Source organism: Heptranchias perlo, chromosome 26 (assembly GCF_035084215.1).
Source record: "Heptranchias perlo isolate sHepPer1 chromosome 26, sHepPer1.hap1, whole genome shotgun sequence".
Lineage (NCBI taxonomy): Eukaryota > Metazoa > Chordata > Chondrichthyes > Hexanchiformes > Hexanchidae > Heptranchias > Heptranchias perlo.
Window position 1 is genome coordinate 10,292,932 of NC_090350.1, and position 17,247 is coordinate 10,310,178.

Here is a 17,247-nt window from a genome sequence, read left to right on the forward strand (position 1 = left end):
TTGATGCTGACACAAGTTACAGAACGTTGGATGCTTGGGGTGAATACAGTGTGCAACACTAAACTATTATGCAGTCAAAATGTTCTGTAGCAATTGGCAATCATATAGACATAAGCCCCAAATCAACGAGGGACAGCATGCGCAATTAGAAGCATATTCTACTGAATGGTCCATAATCCTAAATGTTATAAAAGGAGATGCCAGTACACTTCTCTGTCAGTCACTCCTTATACTTTATAACAGTCAGCTGGAAGTAATCTGTTTAAAAAAAAAGGTTCTTTGTTTGGAGGGTTCCTTGATGTACCATTATGAAAATGAGCACCCAACATGGTGAAGGCATGCTCTCCACAATCCCACCTTACTATTCATAGAGTCACTGGAGGGGAACTTCATGAGGTTACAATTCAGTAGAATACACTTCTCCTTTAAGTTTACACAGGCCAAAGAGGGGCCCCATTCATGTCATGACATTACTGCTTCAAAACAGCTTTTACACCAAGTAAAGTGCTGAGGCATGTTGGTGCTCCAACGAGCTGCTGTCCCTCTCTCTTCCCCCTACCCTCCCCTACCCCCACAAAAAGATTTAACAGCAGAGATTATTTGCGAACCGGCACAGCACCACCGTAACGCCACAAATATAGCACGCCACTAACCTCAATTGCAGAACTTTTCAAACACATAATTAGCATGATCAGTGTCGGGTGGGGGAAGGAAGAGAACCTCTTTGCTTGACCAAGTCAGCCGCATAATCCCATTTTAGATCAACCCTTACCCTGCTGAATAAACAGGAACTCCACAAAGTCACACTGTGAGGAATCCTTACCCTGCTGAATAAACAGGAACTCCGTACTATTACAAAACGAGGCTTCAACTTTAAAAGATTAAAAACACACAACAGCAATTTTAGACAGCAGGTACCAAATTGTTAAGCTTACTACAGTACTAGAAACAGACCTGCCAAATATCACTCACTAGAACGGACAGCCATTCATTCTGGTTTAAAGGCATGACATTTTACTTTTTAAAAATGAACATGGCCTCAGAATTTTCAAAGATTTTAGTGAAGTCAAATGTTGGGTGAAGTATTTTCTTCATTTTCCTTTTCCTTTCTCTCCATTCATTTTTTCTGCTTGAATGTCTCTCATATTTAAGTTATTCTTCACTACCCTTGCTGCTCACCAGTTTACATCCTTACCTTCTATGCTGTGCGCTCACATATTGCTTGATGTTCTCATCTTAATTCTGTCCCAACTAGTTGTACAATTCGATTATCCAACTCTTCCCTACCATCACTACAGTTTGAGAAAGCCAAATTCACACTAATGGAGGCATAGCGTACACATACACCTTAGCAAGAGTGAAACCGCTCCATGGTTTTCAGTGGATTGAACCCAAATCAACCACTAGACTCAACTCAGCATCCAGACATGGAAGGCTAATTCTTCAGGATACTGCTTTAGGACCAGAAAGAATCAGTGCTGCTCAGAACTTGAGTCCCTATCCAGGCAAAGGACTAACCAACACAATGCGATCTATGCAATAAGGACTGGAGGCCATTGGGTACCTAGAACTGTATTAGAGCATCTCTCCCTCCCACCACCACCACCCCCCCTAGAAGTAGAATTTAAAAAGGGCCAATTGTTCAGCATCACTGCAAGCTTCAGCCTGAACCATATATGATTTCACAAAGCATTACTTTTAGAGTTGGCCATCATTAGCTGACCAATAGAGGTCTGATCCCTCATATATTGAGCTCCCAATCATAGCCCCAACTATTAGGGGTGCCAAGCAGAGCTTAAAAGGGAGGGGGAAATAATAAGGGGTTACTCTTACAGCTCTAGCAAAGAGCTAGCACATATACAATGGACCTCATGACCTCCTCCTCTGGTTCTACTTCCCAGGTGTCTTAAGGGCTGCACCAGAAGTCTTCACACCAATTTCTCAATCAGGGAATAATGCAGAGTTACATTCTCAAAGCTGCTAAGCAATAGAAGGACCTGGGTGATATAGTGCATGAATCACAGAAGGTCCACGACCAGTGCCATAAGGCTACTGAAAAAGCAAAATCGAGTGTTAGGATATATTGCCAGGACGATCAAATGTAAAACAAGAAACATGATTCTGTCTTCGTACAAGGCCTTGGTCAAGCATCATCTAGAATACGGTGTCCAGTTTTGGAGAGCTGGGGCATTTTACTCAAGAAAAGCATAGATGATTTGATTGCGGTCTTTATAATGAAAGGATTAGATTAGGTACATGCAGATAGGCTATTCGAGCTAGATAGGTTAGGGAAGATCAGGAGAGGTGTGTACAAGTTATGCAAGCACAGAACTAGGTTAGACATTAGGGGATACTCATTTTTATCCCCCCGCCCCCCGAGTTGCCGAGATCTGGATCAAGTTGCCCAAATGTGCAGTGAGTGCGGATTTGCTACAAGCATTCAAAAGGGGGCTGGACTAGTTCCTGAGTGTGGCCAACATAACTGCACATAAAAAGCAAGTGGATATTGGGGGTGGGGGGGGGGGGGTGTCTCCAAGGTCTCCTGGAATTTATTTGATTGCCTTTAGGTCAGACAGGAATTTCCCAGAGTTTTTTTTCCCTTAAATTGACCTATATTTTTTTCTCTTGTTTGTTTCTCACAGGTGAGTCCATGGTTGATGGATGAGGGGTAATGGGATTAGAGTGTGCTGAAGTTGCAACATGAAAGCATGGGACAAGCTCAATGACCATCTTGTCTTTTCCTGGTCCTTTGTTTTCGTATGTGCGACTTAAAGCAGAAGGACAGAAATTTAATAGGGTCTAAGTTAGAAAGTATGAAACATGGCCTTTGTCAATGCTGCAGTGCAATCAGTCAAAAGACCAAAGATGGAGTCACCCACCACATTTTCCTCTCTGTGAGGAAGCCAGCCATCTTAGAACTAGAGTTCACTTGGGCTGTTCTGACTAAACATTTCTAAGAATTCTGAGCAAGGAGACTAGCTGACCTAGTAAAAAAAAATAAAACAAAGAGGAAACTCCAGCACCCTAAGGTCATATAGCAACTACTACTTGTGCAGCTCAGATGAAGCATGGTACATTGAAATATGATGTGGGTAACAAATTGTTTACATCAAATTACAACAGGTAGAACATAGGGATTTTCAGTGGGGAATGACATTAAGTATGTGTTGGGTTTATATTCTACCTGATATGCCTATGTGTACAGTATGAATTTAAATGAATTGACTAAAACCTCCTGTTAGTTCTAGGCAAAGCAACACTAACAGCATTAAGTGTGTAACAAAAAGAATAGAACCAATAGGCACTGCTGCTGTGAGCACTACCCTGCTGCTCAGAGTATCATTTACACCGTACGCCAACTCAAACTGAGCAAATACGACCACTCTTGGATTGAGGTACAAAGGCTGCTCTGAGACACCCGGCCAGGAAAGAGAACACTGGCACTATTTAAAGTGCTGGCATAGGGCCCACATTTCCAAGAGGCCCTCAGTCTCTGTTTACTAGTTACATGGCATTATGCAGGTACAAACTACATCCTGGTGCTGCGCCTTCCACTGACGCAGTGGATCAACAGGCATAGTGTGGGATTAGGAAGGTGCTTTGTTTGGGGGGGGGGGGGCAGCGGGAGGTAGAGAACAGATTTTTAGACAGTTGCAATTCAAAAAACAATTACTAGGGCTGAAATTATATCGATTTTAGGACGGTAAAGTTTATACAACATTCAACCATGTCTAGAACTGAAGCAGTCTCTAACCCATCCATTTTTTCCCCTTTCTCTGCCCAGCTGCCTCACCAGGCTGCTTCACAGCATGTAGCCAATGGTCATAATGCTGATGTTACCTAGTCATTCAGTGAATTTGACATTTTAACTATAAAGGATATATTGGTAAGAACAAAAAGGAATGTAGCAATAAGGAAAACCACCCAGCACACTCCATTATTAATATCTCATTTCCCTTCCTCCAGCCCACAAGATATGCTTAGCACAAAAGGAACAACTTTTTCTTAAATTATATATTTTAGGAAGAGATATAGCATTTATTGTTCGGATCAAACGCTACCATCTCGCCGTTCATGCTCCTCTTCCTCAAACCTAGTGTTGCTGTCCCAGGATTTAAAAAGCCCCACAAGCCCAGCTACATCTATTCGAGAATCTCCTGTGGTTTTGCTCACACTGAGTCGGAGGATCGTCTAAAGCATGATGGCTAAAGTGTAGCCAGTAATAAGTGTGATGCTTATGGGAAGTATGTGCTATACATAAGACTTTTAATATATTACTAACAGGTTTGCTGTGACAGTGCTCCTGGTAAGTCAGAGGATACGATAATTGTGTTGCTGGGTGTACCCATCTTGTCTTGTTCTCCCTGTCCACTCATTATTTTATCGTTACCGCTGTGGTCTTTTTTCTGTACTTGTCTTCTTTTGTGCTTGTAGCTCTTGTGTTTTCTGCCTTTTCTTGTATTTCATTTGTCTTTTGTTATGCTTTTTCAATTTGTTTTCTTCTTTTGTCAGTGTGAGATATAGGTGACTGAGGGAAGAGATCTGGCCAGGGTGTACAGTAGTAGTAAAAAATGTGAAAGGTGGTGGTCTGACCACTTTGCCCGTCTATTTCCCCAGTGGCAGCCCATCTCATACCCACTGCCTTCACCCCATACAACCGCTCCTCCTCACCCCATGTGTTCCAGTCGCCATTCTCGTATGACTTTCTCACTGTGTCTTGCTAGTCTGTCCCATCCCTTCTGCTGCCCATCTGCTGTTCCTGGTGCTCATTCCGATGCTCATGGTTGCTCTTTGTGGTTTCCTGAGTTGGGAAACTGGCTGTTTACTTTCTAAAGCACTTATTGTGCTTATAATCTATTTATTAGTGCAAGCTGCTTACCTCATCCACTGGGTCTGGGCTTGTTGGTGCTCCTCACTGGTTCACTTTTTAAAGCACTTGTAATGTATTTGCAAACACTGAGTTATAAAGTGTTTTAAAAAGTAAACAGTCATTAAATCAAACAGCATCAGTAGGCCCAGGAGGAAGGCAGGCCTGCTGTGTACAGCCAGAAAGCTTGTGGAAGAACAGGGTGAAGGCTCGGAAGCAGTCAAGGAGTAGGCCGAACAGGCAAAGACAACAGCCGGGGAGAGGGGGATGAAAAATAGACAAAGTCCAAGACAATGAGAGGAGGTGGTTGCCATGAAGAGCGAACAGCAAGGGAAAGAAAAGTGAGAATTAAAAAAAAAGACTAATGGCATCGAGAGACTGGGAGAACAGGCCTTACAGTTAAAAAGTAATACCCAGGCATTACAAACTCTTGATAAACAGGAAGTGCACATTAGACAGAAGACTTAATAAACTGTACACACACACACAGTCCAGTGTAGAGTGTGTACCACCCATACTGATTCTTACAATTAACTCCAAGACCTGCACTCTGCTGTTGGTCCGGAATTTCCTGAAAAGTCGCACCATTATTCTAGCACAGATGTTCTAGGAAATTATAGTGCGAGTGATTTATGCTAGTTTTACACCACGGTACAATTTCCTGGGGCATCTGCACCGCGCCGAGATCTAACCTAAACAGGTAAAGATTCAATATGATAGCCTCGCCTTCCATTCAACTGCCTTGATTCACACCAGTTTACTCACCGCTGGCAGGCATGCTGATAATGAACTGCGCACACGCATGTCACACCGTTCAAGGCATGCAAACGAATGTATACGAATGTCTGTCCGTCCGTCTATCTATCTATCTAGACACACACACACACACACACACACACACACACACACACTAAAGGACCCAAATTATTATTATTAAATATTATTATTTACAAAAACCTGAGCAAGAGAACCAGGGAGGGAAATAGAAGAATGAGCTGGTATCCATTCATTAAGCATTGAATAAAATACTTTGTACTTATCTGCTTAAAACCAGCCTTGTTATTTACATTTCCTTTGATTTTCCTACTATTACAGTTTGTTAATATACGATTACACTACTGTATTAACAGACATCACTACTACCCCACGTTTGACACACAATATAAAGCAATAGAAAATGAAATGTTTCTAGACCTATTTATTGCTCTTGACTTTGACTAGATTTATTTTCATACATCCTTTTGAAACGATGCCATCGTCCGTTTATAATTGCCAAATGTGTTTTATGCGATTACAGCCGAGAGTGTACCTAATAAGATAGCTGTTTAATGTACTGTTAACTACCTTTCTCCAATCAGAATTCACCCGTTGAATAAGTGGGATCAGTGGGTAATGTCTTGCATTATAGAAAAAGCTAGGCAAATAACTTATTGTGCAGAAATAATTTTCAAAGACCTCAAATTGTTACTGCCTTTTTACGTACGTGAAGGGATGTAAAATGGACTACTGCACAGAATGTTTTGACTCCATGGAAAGTTTTATATTCCAGTTGTAGCCCGTCGAAATATGACAATTTCTACTAAGCGTTTTTAAATAACTTGTAGTGTATGTTTTACAAATATATAAAAAGGTGACTTAAAGCAAGCTTTTGAGTTAATATCTAGCCAGCTCTGATATTACACGGATGAAATCCCTGTGTATGTTTTTTTATATATAAATACTAAATACACTGTTCTATTTAATCATAAAGACTTGTTCAGCTATTCATAAAAAGTTACAGCAGAAAGAATAATTTTCAAGAAACAAATAGGATTCCCCGATTATAATAAATCAGACAAAACTTTTGCAATCGCATAGATAAGTGGCTTTCTAGTGAGAATTAGTATCTGAAATTTGTAGAAGGACAACTGAGAAAAATCAACAAGTGTATGGGAGGGAGATAGAGAGTGGGTAAGAAATATGAAAAATATTAAAACTGGGATTAGATCAAACCAAACCTAAAAATATTTAAATGTGTGTATAAAACAATAATTGTTTTTTGTCTTTGGCTGAATTTGTGTGTGAAAGAATTCCCCTTGGTGCAGATGTATCCATTGGCTGTACCACTTCGGATTCAACACTATGCTCGCTGTGGGGTATTCAGATCAGTTTTCTAGTAAATTTTTGAGAATCAGGGCAGTCTAACATATAGCATTCATGGCCAATATCTTTGTTGCAGGAAATTCCCAGCCATTATGTATGTCAGCTCCTCCTCTTGCATCTAAGGAGGTGTTTTGTCCATCAAATTTGAGTGCCAAATTTCTCTAAATGCAAAATGACAAATTTATACCCGATTGGCTGAAATTTTATGTTGATCCAACTTGAATCAGAACAGGTATAGAGTCTATCAATCAAAAGATGATAAGTCAGTTGCGATGAACAGGAGTTCTGTCACAATTCAAATCCTGAAGTTTGGATATTTTTAGTATCTGTGAAATGTGATTGGTCACTTTAAATGTGTTATTGTTGGCTGAGCGTCCCTGGGTGAGGCAGAATCCACATTCTGTAGCTATTGCTGGAAAGTGTCTCGAGAAGAAATAGACGTGCAGCCACTTATGGCGGTCTTGACACTAGCTGGGCCCTGATATGTTGATTTTTAAAAATAAATTGCCAAGGTTTTTGCCATTGATCTTATTAGATGCACTTGCTGACACCTATCTGCATAGTTATCAGTTTATTAAATTTGGCTGATTGTCAGCTTGTCACCTTGGTTGGCTGGAGACGGAGAGGGGAGTGGGGGCTGAAGCTTTCAACTCCACTTGATGGACAGCTCGTTGGCCAGAGACTCTCAATTCTGAAGATAAATGGGACAGCTTTCCCCAGTTCATCGAGAGAGACAAATATCTGAAGACTCTATGGTGCTTAGGCAAAATCTCACAAACAAGTTTTATAATACAGGCACGAATCCAGGTTTACTTTTAAGAGTTGGCACAGTGTTGTGTTTTATTTTAATATTTGAGAAGTTGGTTAGAAATTCTGTAACCAAGTGAAGTTTGCTGTTTTAAGTTTTTATTAAATTAAATTTGTAGCTTAAATCACATGGTTTGACGGTGTTCATTCTTTTGCTACCCGAACACTACGGGAGCACAAGCGGATTCATGGCAATTCAGTCGACTAATTACAGTAACTAGGGCTTACGTTCAACAACTGGGTGATGCTACATACTGGATTTTATGTCTATAAATTCAAACCGTTTCACTATGAATGTGGGCTTGTTTATGGGAGTGGTCTTTGGCGCTCTGCATAATATCTGGATAAAGCCTAAAAATATAACCATGGGTACATAAACTGCCAATGAAAAACTAATAATGGCATATAAAAACAAATCAGTAAAGAGCAGTCAGTAAAATCTGCCAATAAAAAAGAAAGCAAACCAATGAATTTACTCCAGATACTTTTCAAAAATTCTTTTGGCCAGTTTTGAACTCACGAAACAGAAATTTAGCACAGGAAATAATGCAACATACAATTAAAAATTACAAAATTCACAAGGATATGATTAGACTTGTATATACAGTAATATTTGGTGTGTTTAAAATATGTAACCTTTTTGAGAAGCCTCAGGCTCAAATTCAAGGGGCTGTCTATAAGCCATCACTGTCAACTGAAGAGACTCAGGTAAGGTCAATAGCTATAATTCCCAGCATGCATACATTTCTGAGTTTGGTAAAAGTCCAAGATAGCAGTCAAAAGGGTTTTTAAAAATTGCCCAGAATCTTTGTGATTGGCCACTCTCAGAGCGTGCCAGCATTTCATGTTTAAAAATTTCATCTTTTCTCCAATCCTGCATATCATTGGAAAGTCACTGAGATTGAAATACCCCCCTCCACCTCCCCAGGCAACCATTTAAAAAAAATATTTTTAGGCTTTAACCAGCGAAACAAATGGAACCTGCTTTTTTCAAAACAAGCATGAACTCCAGCTTTTTCCTCAGTTCACTTCCCTGAAAAAAAATGTAGGTTATAATATTCAAAGAGCTTATTTAGTAAATAAAGCACATTACACAACCGACGACTAACTTTCCACTTCGAATTTCAACATAGTTTAATCTTTATATTTTGTAATGTATTTAAAATAGTTACACTAGCTGCATTTATGTTAAAACTCAAATAGCCAGTGAAACAAAATTATTAAAATGAACAGCGAGAATTCTAGGACTGCACCATAAGTTTGGAGGGAGGTTCTGAATTTAAACATATTTAGCAATACCAAAAACTGTTGTAGCAACATTTAGTAAAGGTGCAAATTGGATTAATATTTTAAGTTTACATATTTCCTTAGCCTTGTTAGAAGAGCACATATTCAACAGGTGGACAGAAAGGTAAAATGCTGCTAACCCCTGCGGTAGATTTAATGTAAGTAAGTAGTTGGAGTACATGTAGAGAAGGGAAGAAGGGGCATGCACTGTACATGTTAGTCTTCAGTGGGTTAAAGAAAATACTACCCCTTCCACCACCCCCCCGCCAGCCCAATTAGAAACACTTACTGCACTCAGAGTCTTTATAAACTTCTTTCCATATTCCTTCACTGGAGATGGGCATCCCTCCCACAGTTTCACCCAGCACTCCTCTCGCAACAGTGACACACTCTATAGGATGTCTGCCAGCCTAACAGTGTCCAGAACTGGTATATTTGTAAACTTCAGTCACATTTAGATGTTTAGCCCAAATTTCTAATTTTTCGAACTGCAACAAATCAAAACTGAGCAAGTAGGGAACACAGCAATCAAAAGTGAGCACTTAAACTTCCAATAAAAAATTCTAAGGATATATGAAAACAACGAATCAACAATGTTAAAAAACTACCATAAAAAACAAACGAAAATCCCTCCAAAAAGCTTTTGAAAATTTGTTTACAAGAAAATGATTAAACTTACTAATGCAGCAATAGTTTGTGTTGCACATTTGGTATTGTAGGTAAGCTGCTTTTGAAAGGCTGAATAAAAGTAGTTTTAACCACACCTGCTTACTCCTGGGATGGGGAGAAAAAAAAGTGACAGAAACACATCCAAGATTACCCCAGTGGGAGGTCAAATACCTGGTAAAAGGTGAAGTGCCTACTCCCCCATCGAAGTGTACAGATTTATTTATGTAACTGTGATACATGAGGGAATAAATTTATCTATCTGCCTAGAATGGATAGGGAAAACACTATTTATTTTGCAGGAACGAATTAAAACAGCTTGAATCGCTCTGAGCATGCTCTCTCAAACTTCCTCCCAAATCCTCTCAGTGGCAATGTACCCACCTCCACGTGCCATGTCCCAGGGCCCCCTTGCAACAGCATAACTTCTGACTCATCTTCAGCAACACCACTGGTGATCCAATAGTTTCAATATAGTTTACTCCCATTATTTGTATTCCACTTCCACCCTCCTCACTCCATAACGCAAACATTTGCTCAGTGTTTCAAGAGACATTGCCTTCACAAGTGTGTTTGGTAATTATTTTTGTTTTGCTTAGGGAGGAGTCAAACATTATTTTCACTATTACATTAAGTGGCGCAGTAACAAAAATTTCAGCAAACACAAAGGTCTGAACAAATTTTTTTATGAGGCCCGTGCTCCTTTAAGTAGATCAACTGTTTCTGTTCTGAATACATAAAAATATTTAGGATTCCCAATTAGACCATGGGTTTCCAACATTCCAAAACTACAAAGGTACAATGAGCAATAACCCCGGTAAGGTAACTAACACGCAGCCTCCTTCGTTACTAATTACCACAGCAGGTCAATCCAGTGCATTTTATATTTACTCTGAACTTTATACTGGCGTGTGCACCAGAGGGCAATCCAGCTTTTTTGACTCCTAGAACGGCAAAGGTAACAACTTGCAGAATACAGCTCATAATAAGTTTACTAGAACTCAGCAGTGCACAGTCAATTATGAATTAGCATGCGAGAAACATGTGCAAAATTGGACAATATTAAACTTAAAAGAAACACTCCCAGGACCTGCTAAAGCCTCTCTAAAGCTGAGCAAACGGAAGGTGCTATGGGCACGGCGTAGTGTAACTTTTTCCAAATGGAGGTACAGAGTCTGGACTCCATTTGGAACCTCTTTTTTGCAAATTTGTTCATGGGATGTGGGCGTCGCTGGTGAGGCCAGCCTTTATTACCCATCCCTAATTGCCCTCAAGAAGGTGGTGGTGAGCCGCCTTCTTGAACCGCTGCAGTCCGTGTGGTGAAGGTTCTCCCACAGTGCTGTTAGGAAGGGAGAGCCAGGATTTTGACCCAGCGACGATGAAGGAACGGCGATATATTTCCAAGTCGGGATGGTGTGTGACTTGGGAGGGGAACGTGCAGGTGGTGTTGTTCCCATGTGCCTGCTACCCTTGTCCTTCTAGGTGGTAGGGGTCGAGGGTTTGGGAGGTGCTGTCGAAGAAGCCTTGGCGAGTTGCTGCAGTACATCCTGTGGATGGTACACACTGCAGCCAGTGTGCCGGTGATGAAGGGAGTGAATGTTTAGGGTGGTGGATGGGGTGCCAATCAAGCAGGCTGCTTTGTCCTGGATGGTGTCGAGCTTCATGAGAATTGTTGGAGCTGCACTCATCCAGGCAAGTGGAGAGTATTCCATCACACTCCTGGCTTGTGCCTTGTAGATGGTGGAAAGGCTTTGGGGAGTCAGGAGGTGAGTCACTCGTCACAGATTACCCAGCCTCTGACCTGCTCTTGTAGCCACAGTATTTATATAGCTGGTCCAGTTACTTTTCTGGTCAATGGTGACCCCAGGATGTTGATGGTGGGGGATTCGGCGATGGTAATGCCGTTGAATGTCAAGGGGAAGTAGTTAGACTCTATCTTGTTGGAGATGGTCATTGCCTGGCACTTGTCTGGCACGAATGTTACTTGCCACTTATCAGCCCAAGCCTGGATGTTGTCCAGGTCTTGCTGCATGCGGGCACGGACTGCTTCATTATTTGAGGGGTTGTGAATGGAAATGAACACTGTGCAATCATCAGCGAACATCCCCATTTCTGACCTTATGATGGAGGGAAGGTAGTTGATGAAGCAGCTGAAGATGGTTGGGCCTAGGACACTGCCCTGAGGAACTCCTGCAGCAATGTCTTGAGGCTGAGATGATTGGCCTCCAACAACCACTACCATCTTCCTTTGTGCTAGGTATGACTTCAGCCACTGGAGAGTTTTCTCCCTGATTCCCATGGACTTCAATTTTACTAGGGCTCCTTTGTGCCACCCTCTGTCAAATGCTGCCTTGATGTCAAGGGCAGTCACTCTCACCTCACCTCTGGAATTCAGCTCTTTTGTCCGTGTTTGGACCAAGGCTGTAATGAGGTCTGGAGCCAAGTGGTCCTGGCGGAACCCAAACTGAGCATCACAACAGCACAGTGGCAATCACTCCCACTCTTTATACAGCCACAAATCCAAATCAGGATCTGGCCAATCCTTGGTACACTACAGAAATTTAAGTACTTTGAAGAGCACAATGAGGCCAATAGGTACTGAAACAAAAAAAAAATCAAAAAATTCTCTGAAAGGCCAAAACAGTCAAAAACAATGGGATATTCAATTACCTGTTTATATTTGTGACGTTGCTGTCAGAAACCCCAACGTCAGCACTATAATGGAAACGATGGGGTGGCTGTTCTGCTGTTGCTAGTCGAAAATCACCCCACAAAGCAGTTTTCTATGGCATCTCCAGAGACAGCAATGCCACCATCAACTGTCAATGGCCATTGCTAGAAGGACATGGATTACTAGTTCTCTGGCCAATACCACTTTAGCACTGCTACCCGTTTAGACCTTCGCCAGACATGAGGAAAGGTCCAGGGCCAGAGGTGCACGGTTGTTTCTCCGCTTCCAACAGATTCCACAGCACCAACAACCTCAAGATAATACAAGACTACTTCAAGTAAGAGTTCTGTAACACTGACTCACTAGATTTAAATCAGTGAAGTTTCAGTGTTGCTTAAATAGATACTGATTTTTCTTCCATCTAATAGGCAATAAGACAGGCTTCAAAAATTACACATTTAACCTTAAAAAGGAGGGAGGGTCTCATTACTAATTAAAAGGAATTAATTTATTGATTCTCATGAGTTTTAGTTAAGGTTACCTTTCTAAATTTGAGGTCTCAGCCATTACAATTGTATGAATTAAATATTTCATCAGTTCCACAAGGATTAAGCATACTCCTCCTTCAGAAAGTGTACTTCACAGATACACAGCAAAAAAAAACATAAAATGGCTGGGTAAGTGGATCGGATCCTTTAATTGTTTCTTCCTCCTCAAAACAGAGGTCACAGTCATCTTAAAATATTAACTACCTTGTAGTTGTAACTGAAGCATCTTATAGTCATGCAGGGAGTCAAGAAAAAGTGCTTCCCCAGCTGGGAACAGGAAATGCATCCCAGATGATTTGTTCGCGTCCCAGTTGCTAGTTACAGAGCATCACCAACCCAGTTGTGTGTAAGCAATGGTAGCTTCTCTCATTGCCCTGGTTGACATCAAGTGACTCAGCACAGCCTGGGGATTTAAGATGGGACCTTCCAGGTCTGCTTGGTTTGGCTTGGCGAGTCACTGCCTTAACCAGAAGAGCCATCAGGAAAGTGCTGCTTATACTGAACTTCGAACCTAACATGCTTCAATTAGACGCAGATCTCTCTCATTTTTTAAAAGACAACTGAATAGAAGCCATAACCTAATCTTTCACTCCATGCTCTGAAGTAGCACTGATGGATATATTAGCTCAATATCCAATCTATATTTGGAACACCAATCAGCTGTAAAGTTCAGCACTTCAAGTTCTGGTTTTCTGATTGGAAGAGAACTATATTTTACCAGAGTGATTCCTGGGATGGCAGGACTGACGTATGAGGAGAGATTGGGTCAACTAGGCCAACGTCCCAGACTCTTCCATCACCATCCCTGGGTATGTCCTGTCCCACCGGCAGGACAGACCCACCAGAGGTGGCGGTACAGTGATATACAGTCAGGAGGGAGTGGCCCTGGGAGTCCTCAACATTGACTCTGGACCCCATGAAATCTCATGGCATCAGGTCAAACATGGGCAAGGAAACCTCCTGCTGATTACCACCTACCGCCCTCCCTCAGCTGATGAATCAGTCCTCCTCCATGTTGAGCACCATTTGGAGGAAGCACTGAGGGTAGCAAGGGCACAAAATGTACTCTGGGTGGGGGACTTCAATGTCCATCACCCAGATGTAGCACCACTACAGACCGAGCTGGCAGAGTCCTGAAGGACATAGCTGCCAAACTGGGCCTGCAGCAGGTGGTGAGCGAACCAACACGAGGGAAAAACCTACTTGACCTCGTCCTCACCAATCTACCTGTCGCAAATGCATCTGTCCATGACAGTATTGGTGGGAGTGACGACCGCACAGTCCTCGTGGAGACGAAGTCCCGTCTTTGCACTGAGGACACCATCCAACGTGTTGTGTGGCACTACCACCGTACTAAATGGGATAGATTCAGAACAGATCTAGCAGCTCCAAACTGGGCATCCATGAGGTAGTGTGGGCCATCAGCAGCGGAATTGTATTCCACCACAATCTGTAACCTCATGGCCCGGCATATTCCTCACTCTACCATTACCAACAAGCTAGGGATCAACCCTGGTTCAATGAGGAGTGTAGAAGAGCATGCCAGGAGCAACACCAGGCGTACCTAAAAATGAGGTGCCAACCTGGTGAAGCTACAACTCAGGACTACATGCATGCTAAACAGCGGAAGCAACATGCTATAGGCAGAGCTAAGCGATTCCACAACCAACGGATCAGATCAAAGCTCTGCAGTCCTGCCACATCCAGTCGTGAATGGTGGTGGAGGAGGCTCTGCAAACATCCCCATCTCAAAGATGGCGGAGTCCAGCACGTGAGTGCAAAAGACAAGACTGAAGCGTTTGCAACCATCTTCAGCCAGAAGTGCCGAGTGGATGATCAATCTCGGCCTCCTCCCGATATCCCCAACATCACAGAAGCCAGTCTTCAGCCAATTCGATTCACTCCATGTGATATCAAGAAATGGCTGAGTGCACTGGATACAACAAAGGCTATAGGCCCCGACAACATCCCAGCTATAGTGCTGAAGACTTGTGCTCCAGAACTAGCCGCGCCTCTCGCCAAGCTGTTCCAGTACAGCTACAACACTGGCAACTACCCGACAATGTGGAAAATTGCCCAGGTATGTCCTGTCCACAAAAAGCAGGACAAATCCAATCCGGCCAATTACCGCCCCATCAGTCTACTTGCAATCATCAGCAAATTGATGGAAGGTGTCATCAACAGTGCTATCAAGCGGCACTTACTCACCAATAACCTGCTCACCGATGCTCAGTTTGAGTTCCGCCAGGATCACGCGGCTCCAGACCTCATTACAGCCTTGATCCAAACACGGACAAAACAGCTGAATTCCAGAGGTGAGGGTGACTGCCCTTGACATCAAGGCAGCATTTGACAGAGGGTGGCACAAAGGAGCCCTAGTAAAATTGAAGTCAATGGGAATCAGGGGGAAAACTCTCCAGTGGCTGGAGCCGTACCAAGCACAAAGGAAGATCATAGTGGTTGTTGGAGGCCAATCATCTCAGCCCCAGGACATTGCTGCAGGAGTTCCTCAGGGCAGTGTCCTAGGCCCAACCATCTTCAGCTGCTTCATCAATGACCTTCCCTCCATCATAAGGTCAGAAATGGGGATGTTCGCTGATGATTGCACAGTGTTCAGTTCCATTCGCAACCCCTCAAATAACGAAGCAGTCCGAGCCTGCATGCAGCAAGACCTGGACAACATCCAGGCTTGGGCGCATAAGTGGCAAGTTACATTTGCGCCAGACAAGTGCCAGGCAATGACCACCTCCAAGAAGAGAGAGTCTAACCACTTCCCCTTGACATTCAACGGCATTACCATCGCCGAATCCCCCACCATCAACATCCTGGGGGGTCACCATTGACCAGAAACTTAACTGGACCAGCCATATAAATACTGTGGCTATGAGAGCAGGTCAGAGGCTGGGTATTCTGCGGCAAGTGACTCACTTCCTGACTCCCCAAAGCCTTTCCACCATCTACAAGGCACAAGCCAGGAGTGTGATGGAATATTCTCCACTTGCCTGGATGAGTGCAGCTCCAACAACACTCAAGAAGCTCGACACCATCCAAGATAAAGCAGCCCGCTTGATTGGCACCCCATCCACCACCCTAAACATTCACTCCCTTCACCACCGGCGCACAGTGGCTGTAGTGTGTACCATCCACAGGATGCACTGCCGCAACTCGCCAAGGCTTCTTCGACAGCACCTCCCAAACCCGCGACCTCTACCACCTAGAAGGACAAGAGCAGCAGGCACATGGGAACAACAACATCACCTGCACGTTCCCCTCCAAGTCACACACCATCCCGACTTGGAAATGTATCACCGTTCCTTCATCGTCGCTGGGTCAAAATCCTGGAACTCCCTTCCTAACAGCACTGTGGGAGAACCTTCACCACACAGACTGCAGCGGTTCAAGAAGGCGGCTCACCACCACCTTCTCAAGGGCAATTCGGGATGGGCAATAAATGCCGGCCTCGCCAGCAACGCCCACACCCCATGAACGAATAAAAAAAAATATTCACTCGAGTTTAGAAGAATGAGAGATGATCTCATCGAAACATATAAAATTCTAACCAGACTGGACAGACTCGATGCAGGGAGAATGTTCCCAATGGCTGGGGAGTCCAGAACCAGGGGTCACAGTCTCAGGATACGGGGTATGCCATTTAGAACTGAGATGAAGAGAAATTTCTTCACTCAGAGGGTGGTGAACCTCTGGAATTCTCTACCACAGAAGGCAGTGGAGGTCAAGTCATTAAATATATTCAAGAAGGAGATAGATATATTTGTTAATGTTAAAAGGATAAAGAGATATGGGGAAAAAAAGAGGGAACAGGGTACTGAGTTAGACGATCAGCCATGATAATTTTGAATGGTGGAGCAGGCCCGAAGGGCCGAATGGCCTACTCTTGCTCCAATTTTCTATGTTGCCTTGTCTTTTGCAATTGTCATCGGTAAGGCCTGGCATTCCCATTGTTATGCTAATGCTAGCTGTTTCCTGATATACAATGGGAGCTTTGCATCCCTCTCATTTGACTACTGGCATGTCCTAATGTTATCACTTCTAATAGTTTTACTACTGGCTGGAATGGTAGAGTCACAGGTTTAGATTCCTGACATCAATGGGGCATCAATGGTCTCAACTGCCTTTCCCTCCCACGAGCACTATGTCAGACACAGTGAAATTCTTGATTGGATACCTGAAAAGTTTTTTTTATTTAATGTGCCTTCCTCATTATAGGTCAAAATCTGAGCTACTGATAGTCCTGTAAT

The 17,247-nt window shown here is 42.9% G+C and overlaps 1 protein-coding gene across 1 annotated transcript in view; it reads right to left on the bottom strand.

The window, feature by feature from the left end:
• The window catches only part of LOC137342498 (protein tyrosine phosphatase type IVA 2-like), an 86,460-nt gene that overhangs the window by 12,106 nt on the left and 57,107 nt on the right, over positions 1-17,247 (bottom strand). The gene's annotated exons all lie outside the window — the stretch shown is intronic.